The sequence below is a fragment of the Sorex fumeus genome, unplaced genomic scaffold (genome assembly GCF_029834395.1).
Source record: "Sorex fumeus unplaced genomic scaffold, SorFum_2.1 ptg000122l, whole genome shotgun sequence".
NCBI lineage: Eukaryota > Metazoa > Chordata > Mammalia > Eulipotyphla > Soricidae > Sorex > Sorex fumeus.
Window position 1 is genome coordinate 12,272,855 of NW_026606179.1, and position 8,429 is coordinate 12,281,283.

Below are 8,429 nucleotides of genomic sequence, written 5' to 3' on the forward strand. Positions count from 1 at the left end.
CAAACAACTTGGTAAACCCTCAGACAAATATTTTGACCCCATTGTAAGACATAACCATTTTCACAAATTTTGTTCCGCAATATTATTTGGTAATTCCATTAATTATTGCGTTGCACAAACAAGATAGATCAATTATTTGGTGCCTGCTAAAGGACAGCCTTCGTGGGGCGGGGAAAGCAATCTAAGAACTGTGGTAGAGGGAAGGTCACAATGGTGATAGGATAGACTTGGAACACAAATGCCTGAAACAATAGTGATATGAACAACTTTGTGAACTGCAGTGTCTATATAAATCTTAAATTGAAAAACTAAAATAAAAAAACAATGAATACCTACTAGACAGGGGTGTCATCACATTGGGCAGGATCAACTGCCAGACATGCTTGAGGCCATGCTTGAAATAACTGCATGAATCATCTCAGTCTCCAGAACACCTGGGAGAGTCTCCTAGATCCCTAGAAATGACATGATTCCCACCAAAGAAATAACACCCGTATCATTTAACTAACTCACTCTTACAGACCCTTCATTTCCTGACTACTGCTCACATTTATATCTTTCCCTGCAAACAGCCTTTTCAATAAACAGTTTTACATGCACTTTAAAAAATATATAAATGTTACTATGTTGTTCATAATACAGTTGTTTCGGGCATTAAATTTTCCAACACCAACATGTCTACGTCCAGTGTGACCTTCCCTCCACCAATGTCCCTGGTAACCCACCCACCATTTCAACCTACTCGCTTAGTAGGTACAATAATTTTACTTCCTATGGTTTGTTACAACGCAAAGTCAAATGGAAGTATCCAACTAAGGTCAATAAAAGTTCAGTGGTTTTCACTGTTATAATTTTTCAATGGCAATACTGAATCATTGAGAATTTCCTGAGTAGTTTTTTTTCTTTATTTAAAGTTTTTTTTATTAGTGAAACACCATGAGGTACAGTTGTAGACTTACAGATTTTTGTTCTTGGGTTTCAGTTATAGAATGATTGAGTACCCATCCCTCCACCAGTGCCTGTTCCCCACCTGCAATGCTCCCAGAATCCCTCCCAACTCCCACCCCACCCCATCTTACCCCCACCTCTGTGGCAGGCATTTCCTTTTGTTCACTCTCTCCTTTTGGGTGCTGTGGTTTGCAAAAGAGGCATTGAGTGGCAATCATGTTTGGTCTATAGTCCACTTTCAGCATGCATCTCTGTTCCTAGGAGGATCCTCCCAACACCCTTTATTTGGTACTCCCGTCTCTATCTGAGCTTCCTTTCCCCCCAGCATGTGCGGCTGGTCTCCGAGCCATGGAGTGAACCTCCAGGTACTTATCTTGGTTATTCTTGAGTGTTAGTCTCTCAATTTGTTACTTTATATTCCCCAGATGAATGCACTCTTTCTATGTCTGTCCCTCTCTTTCTGACTCATTTCACTTAGCATGATACTTTCCATGTAGTACCACTTGGTGTTTTTTAATGGTATTACTGAATCATTGAAGATTTCCGGAGCAGTTTTGTGCTAGTTGATCACATTCATTCTTAGCATCTCAATTTAGATGGAACTTTTCTTCTCTTTAAATTGTCTTTAATCCATGACAACACACTCCTGGCCTCACTGGATAGGACAGAAGCTGGTGCTTCTCCTCTTCCATACCGATGGATCCCTGAGATGCCACCCAAGAACACCGATGCTCCCCTCTCCCCTCCTCCCCCCAGTTACTCGTTAAGTTGCGTATTGGTCATGATCTTAGAGACCCACAAACGAATCTCGAAACCCAGCGGCTCTTGGTAGAAACCTCACCAGACCTATTTATTAAAATTTTAGAATTAAAATATTGCATGGCCACTCTCATGGGCACACGACATCATTCGCTATTCATAATCAGCGAAAGAAAACAAATTGTTGGCCCACCGCAGGTCCAGCTCCGTGGGACCGGTCCACCAGCTAATCGGCCCCTCCTCCCCAGGTGGGTAGGGGGAGCCCAAGCCAGGAGCCGCTCCTCCCCCCGAGCCGCGCGCCTTTTCCCGCCGAACCCCAGCGGGGACCCGGCCACCACAGGTCCAGGTCGGTGGGACAGATCCACCAGCTAATCGGCCCCTCCTCCCCAGGTACAGCCAGCGCCCAGGGCTTGGGACTCTCTCTGGGCATGCGCAGCTAGCTCGATCCCCTGGAACAGCCAGTTTTCTCCCTTGATCTGCGCGGGATGGGAACTGAGGCCCATCTCGGGGCAACAAAGCTGAACGGCTCCGGGCACTCTCTCCTCATTCAACCAGAATAGTAACAGTGAACGTGAAGGACTAAACCACACTGGTCACAATGGTTAAGCAACGCAAAAGCCCACCAAACTTTCTTATTGAAGAGGCTAGCCCAGAAGACACCAACAGTACTGTAGTGTTAGACAACCTCTCTGACAAGGAATTCAGAAGGGAGCTACTTAGGATGCTGAGGGAACTAAAAGAACAATGGAAAGCAATGCCAATAAAAGACAAGAGGATTTAAAGGCAGAAATGAGGAAAATGCAATCGGAAATGTCAGACCTGAAAAACCTGGTAGGCGAATTGAAAAACTCAGTGGAAGGCCTTAGCATCAGAGAAACAGCTGCTGAGAACAGAATCAGTGAGCTTGAAGATGAAGTTCAGAGACTCTCCAGAAAAGAGCAGAAAATGGAAAAGAGACTTACAATTTGGGAACAGATGGCAAGAGAAGATCGTGATGAAGCCAAGAGGGGTAACATAAGAATTAGTGGAGTCCCAGAAGGACAGGAAGAAAACCCTGATGAAGAAGAAACTGTCAAAGACATCACTGCTGTTTCCAGAGCTGAAGAAAACCTGTGACCACATTCAGGAGGCCCGAAGGGTACCAGCTAGAAGAAATCCAAATAAAAATACCCCAAGACACATCCTAATCAAAATGACCAAAACCTTAGATAGAGATAAAATTCTGAAAGCAGCAAGATCGAAGAAAGAAATCTCTTACAAGGGAGCATCCTTGAAATTCACAGCTGATTTTTCTGATGAAACCCTCATGGCCCAAAATCAGTGGTGGGACATAGTGAAAAAACTCAATGAAAAAATGCTTCTCCAAAAATACTTTACCCAGTGAGACTCTCATTCATAATAGAAGGAAGAACACACAGTTTCACAGACAAACAACAGCTCAGGAACTCCATAGACTCAAAACCATGGTTACAAGAACAACTAAATGGGCTAGTTTAAGGCAAGACACGCCCCTCAAATACACCAAATTTCAACAAAACAATGGGGAAAAATCCCATAACAATAATCTCTCTCAATGTCAATGGGCTAAACGCACCAATTAAAAGACATAGAGTGGCAGGATGGATTAGAAAATTGAACCCAACATTCTGCTGCCTGCAAGAAACACATCTCAATAGTCAAAGCAAACACAGGCTTAGAGTCAAAGGCTGGAAAACAATCCTACAGGCAAACAGCTCCCATAAAAAAGCTGGGGTAGCCATCCTAATATCAGACCACATCGATTTCAGGGTGAAGAAGGTCATAAGAGACAGTGAAGGTCATTTCTTATTGATCAAAGGATCTGTACAACAGGAAGAACTTACAATAATAAATGTATATGCACGTAATGAGAGACCAGCAAAGTACTTAAAACAACTACTCATAGAATTGGAAAAAGACATCAATAGCAACACAATACTAGTGGGAGACTTCAACACCGCTTTGTCACCTCTTGATAGATCAACCAGACTCAAGCTTAGCAAGGACATACTTCATCTGAGGGAAAAAATGGAAGAAAGGGACTTAGTAGATATATAAAGGTCACTTCATCCTCAAAAAGCTGAATACACATTCTTCTCAAGCGTACATGGAACATTCTCCAAGATAGACCACATGCTGACCCACAAAACATACCTCCATAAAATTAAGAAGATAGAGATTGTATCAACAATCTTCTCAGACCACAATGCGCTGAAATTAGAAGTAAATCACACACAAAAACAGAAAACTAAATCAAACACCTGGAAATTAAACAGTGCGCTATTGAACAATGAGTGGCTTAGAAAGGAAATCAAAGAGGAAATCAAAAGATTCCTAGAAACGAATGAAAATGAGGACACAAGTTACCAAAATTTATGGGACACAGCAAAAGCTGTGTTAAGAGGAAACAGGAGGAAGTTAATAATAAAACTCAGAGCAGAGATTAACGAGATGAAAACCCAAAAAAACAATCCAAAAGGTCAATGAAACCAAGAGCTGGTTCTTCGAGAAAATTAACAAGATCGATAAGCCTCTAGCAAAACTCCCAAAGAAAGGGAGAGAGAAAGCCCTAATAAACCAAATCAGAAATGAAAAGGGGGTCATTACAACAGAAACTACAGAAATTCAAAGGATCCTCAGGGAGCACTTTGAGAAGCTTTATGCCATGGAACATGAAAACCTCGAGGAAATGGATAATTTCCTAGACTCCTACAGACTCCCAAAGCTGAACCAAGAAGACTTGGAATACCTGAACAGACCTATCACCATCAAGGAAATTCAAATGTAATAAAAAGTCTCCTCAAGCACAAAAGTCCTGGCCCAGATGGATTCACTAGTGAATTGTTTCAAATCTTTTTATTTATTTATTTATTTATTGAATTACTGTGGGAAAAGTTACAAAGCTTTCAGGTTTAGGTCTCAGTCATGCAAATATCAAACACATTTCCCTTTACCAATACTTATTTTTTACCATGAAGAACCCCAATAAAACCCCACTCCCACCCCTCCCAGTCGCTGTGAGGCAGATGAATTCTAGTTAGCACTCTATCTGCTTTGATTAGATTCATTGTTTCAATAAAAGATTCACCACTATTATTTAGAGTTTACCCACCCCCAAATCATACATGCTGAAAAAGCATTGTGAAGTGATTTGCTTTCTACAGCTGGGTTCAAGAATTAAATATTGGTTTTGGATTTCTGCTATTTTACTTATTAACCCTGGAAGTATTTCTACTGAAAGTCAGATAATTAAGAAATTGGTTTCTGTGCTCTGGAGTTGTGGCCGTGCTGGAGAGCCGCTCGTGGGGGGCAACTGGTGACCTCGGTAGGACGTAAAGGGCGGACCGAAACGCCCCCCTTCCCATGAGGTTTTAGTCGGCCCTACTCCCCCGGCTCATTCCTGCTGTCTACAAGGCTCCCATGCGGCCGCCATCTTTCTTTCCAGAGAGGAGAGGGCAAATGGGGCAACACCCTTTTCCCTCCGGGTAGACATGATGGCCTGGATTAACGCATAGTCCTTTCACTTTTCTGCTCCAAGCTGCTGGGTTCTGCATTAAGTCCTTGTGCTTCTGGGGCCGTGGCTGTGCTGGAGAGCCGCTCGTGGGGGGCAACTGGTGACCTCGGTGGAGCGTGAAGGACGGACCGGAACGCCCCCCTTCCCATGAGGTTTTAGTTGCCCCCACCCCCGGCTCATACCTGCTGTCCACAAGGCTCCCATGCAGCCGCCATCCTTCTTTCCAGAGAAGAGAGGGCGAATGGGGCAACACCCTTTCCCCTCTGGGCAGACATGATGACCTGGATTAACGCATAGTCCATTCACTTTTCTGCTCCAAGCTGCTGGATTCTGCATTAACTCCTTGTGTTTCTGGGGCTGTGGCCATGCTCCAAACTTTACTCTGATTTTCAGGGAGAAACGTTGGGTGATTTACTTCCCATCGATCACTTTGTATATAGAGAGATGTCGCGCGGCCGCATGAGCGGCTGCGTGGTTTGGAGGAAAAGTCCTAGTTCCCGCATACTCGAGCTATGTTTGTAGAGGCTTCTGGTCACCGGGGTTCCATCTGGGGGAGGCAGGATGCGGCATCTACCCCATCTGGGACTTCCCAATGATCTCGGCTCTTTTTGGAACCTGGTTTTTTCTCTGGGGGCTGTGGAGCCAGCCCTCCATGTGGCCCTTCTCTTCAGCCGTATGCTGTAAAGATGTCGCTGAGGGGCGGGCTGTGGGCGTGACTTCCGGAATCAGAGGTTACCTGGGAGCCGTAGTCCCGGCAGTTTGGAGGAAAAGTCCTAGTTCCCGCATACTCGAGCTATGCTTGTAGAGGCTTCTGGTCACCGGGGTTCTATCTGGGGGAGGCGGGATGCGGCACCTACCCCATCTGGGACTTCTCGATGATCTCGGCTCTTTTTGGAACCTGGTTTTTTCTCCAGGGGCTGTGGAGCCAGCCCTCCATGTGGCCCTTCTCTTCGGCCATATCCGAAATCTTTAAAGAGGACTTACTCCCAATCCTCTTTAAGCTTTTCCACCAAATAGAAATATCAAAAACACTTCCGAACAGTTTCTACGAAGCAAATATCACACTGATACCAAAAGCAGACAGACATATCACAAAGAAAGAGAACTACAGGCCGATATCCCTGATGAACACAGATGGAAAGATCCTCAACTAACTACTAGCAAATAGAATCTAACTACTCATCAAAAAGATCATACACCATGACCAAGTAGGATTCATCCCAGGGATGCAAGAATGGTTTAACGTTCAGAAATCAATCAACATAATGCATCATATCAACAAAAGAAAAGATAAAAAGCATATGATCATATCAATAGATGCAGAGAAAGCATTTGACAGATCCAGCACCCCTTTATGATGAAAACCCTAGCCAAAATGGGTATAGAGGGGAATTTCTCCAACATAGTTAAAGCCATCTACCACAAGCCTACAGAAAGCATCATCAAAAAATGGGGCAATGAAATGAACAGAAACTATCTCAAAGAAGAAATCAGAATGGCAAAAAAGCACATGAGAAAATGCTCTACATCATTAATCATCAAGGAGATGCAGATCAAAACCACAATGAGATACCATCTCACACCTCAGAGACTGGCCCACATTCAGAAGAACAAAAGCAACCGATGCTGGCGCGGATATGGCGAGAAAGGGACACTCCTTCACTGTTGGTGGGAATGCCGACTGGTTCAGCCCTTTTGGAAAACAGTATGGACGATTCTCAAAAAATTAAAAATTGAGCTCCCATTTGACCCAACAATACCACTCCTGGGAATATATCCCAGAGAGGCAAAAATGTATAGTTGAAGTGACATCTGCACTTGTTTGTTCATTGCAGCACTCTTTACAATAGCGAGAAACTGGAAGAAACCTGAGTTCCCGAGAACAGAGGACTGGTTAACGAAACTTTGGTACATCTACACAACGGAGTACTATGTAGCTGTTAGAAAAGATGAAGTCATGAAATTTATATACAAGTGGTACAACATGGAAAGTATCATGCTAAGTGAAATGAGTCAGAAAGAGAGGGATAGACATAGAAACATTGCATTCATCTGGGGCATATAAAGTAACAAAATATGAGATTAATACCCAAGAATAGCTGAGTTCAGCACAAGGAGGATTACTCCATAGCTTAGAGGCCAGCCGAGTATTCTAATGAAAGGGCAGCTCCGATAGAGAAGGGAGCACCAAAAAAGGGTGTTTGGAGGGTCATCCAAGGAGGGGAGATGCGTGTTGGGAGTATACTATGGAGTGGCATTGCCACTCAATGCCTCTTTTGCAGACCACAACACCCAAAGAGAGAGAGAGAACAAAAGGGAATGCCCTGCCACAGAGGCAGGGTGGGATGGGGAGGATGGGGGTGGGAGGGATATTATCCATGGTGGTGGAAAATGGGCACTGGTGGAGGGATGGGTATTTGATCATTGTATAATCGAAACCCAAGTACGAAGATTTGTGGGTCTACAGCTGTACCTCATGGTGTTTGCCAAAAAAAAAAAACCAAACTAAAAAAAAATAAGGAAAACAAATTGTCTAATGTTGGCTTTCAGCAGATCTGAGTGTTTGCGAAAATTTTATATAATAATGGGGGGGGGCTGGTATCAAAATACTGAATGTGATCAAAGTAGAGAGCGAGTAATGTGAAAATTATCTGCCACACAGGTAGGTGTAGGGATGCGATATAGGTATACTTGGGATTTTGGTGGTTGAAAATGTGCACTGGTGAAGAGATGGGTATTTGATTATTGTATGACCGAGATTCAAACACAAAAGCTTTGTAACTCTTCTCACGGTAATTCAATAAATAAACTAAAAAACAACAAATAAATATAAACCAATAGACTGTCTTTACTCACACCTCACAACTGAGAATTGAAACTCTACTTACAGGACACTACCTGATCATGGAACTATATATAGTGTGTAGTGATGCCGCTATAGTCACAGCTAATCAACAATCAAACTCCCCTCTAGGTCTTTGATGAGCTCCCTTTAGACTTCCACTTCTTGTCCTTAGTTGAAACACTTGACACAGTCATAGGATTTTGTCTTATGGGCTCCCCTGGAGCCTGGATAGCCCCACTCCAACCCTGTTAGGATGTCTCTGTTCCAGGCCCACCTCCAGTTCCCTGAAATCTGGTGTTCTAGCCTATAGAAAGTCTCCCTTTTCCCCCCAGTGCCCACAGACAG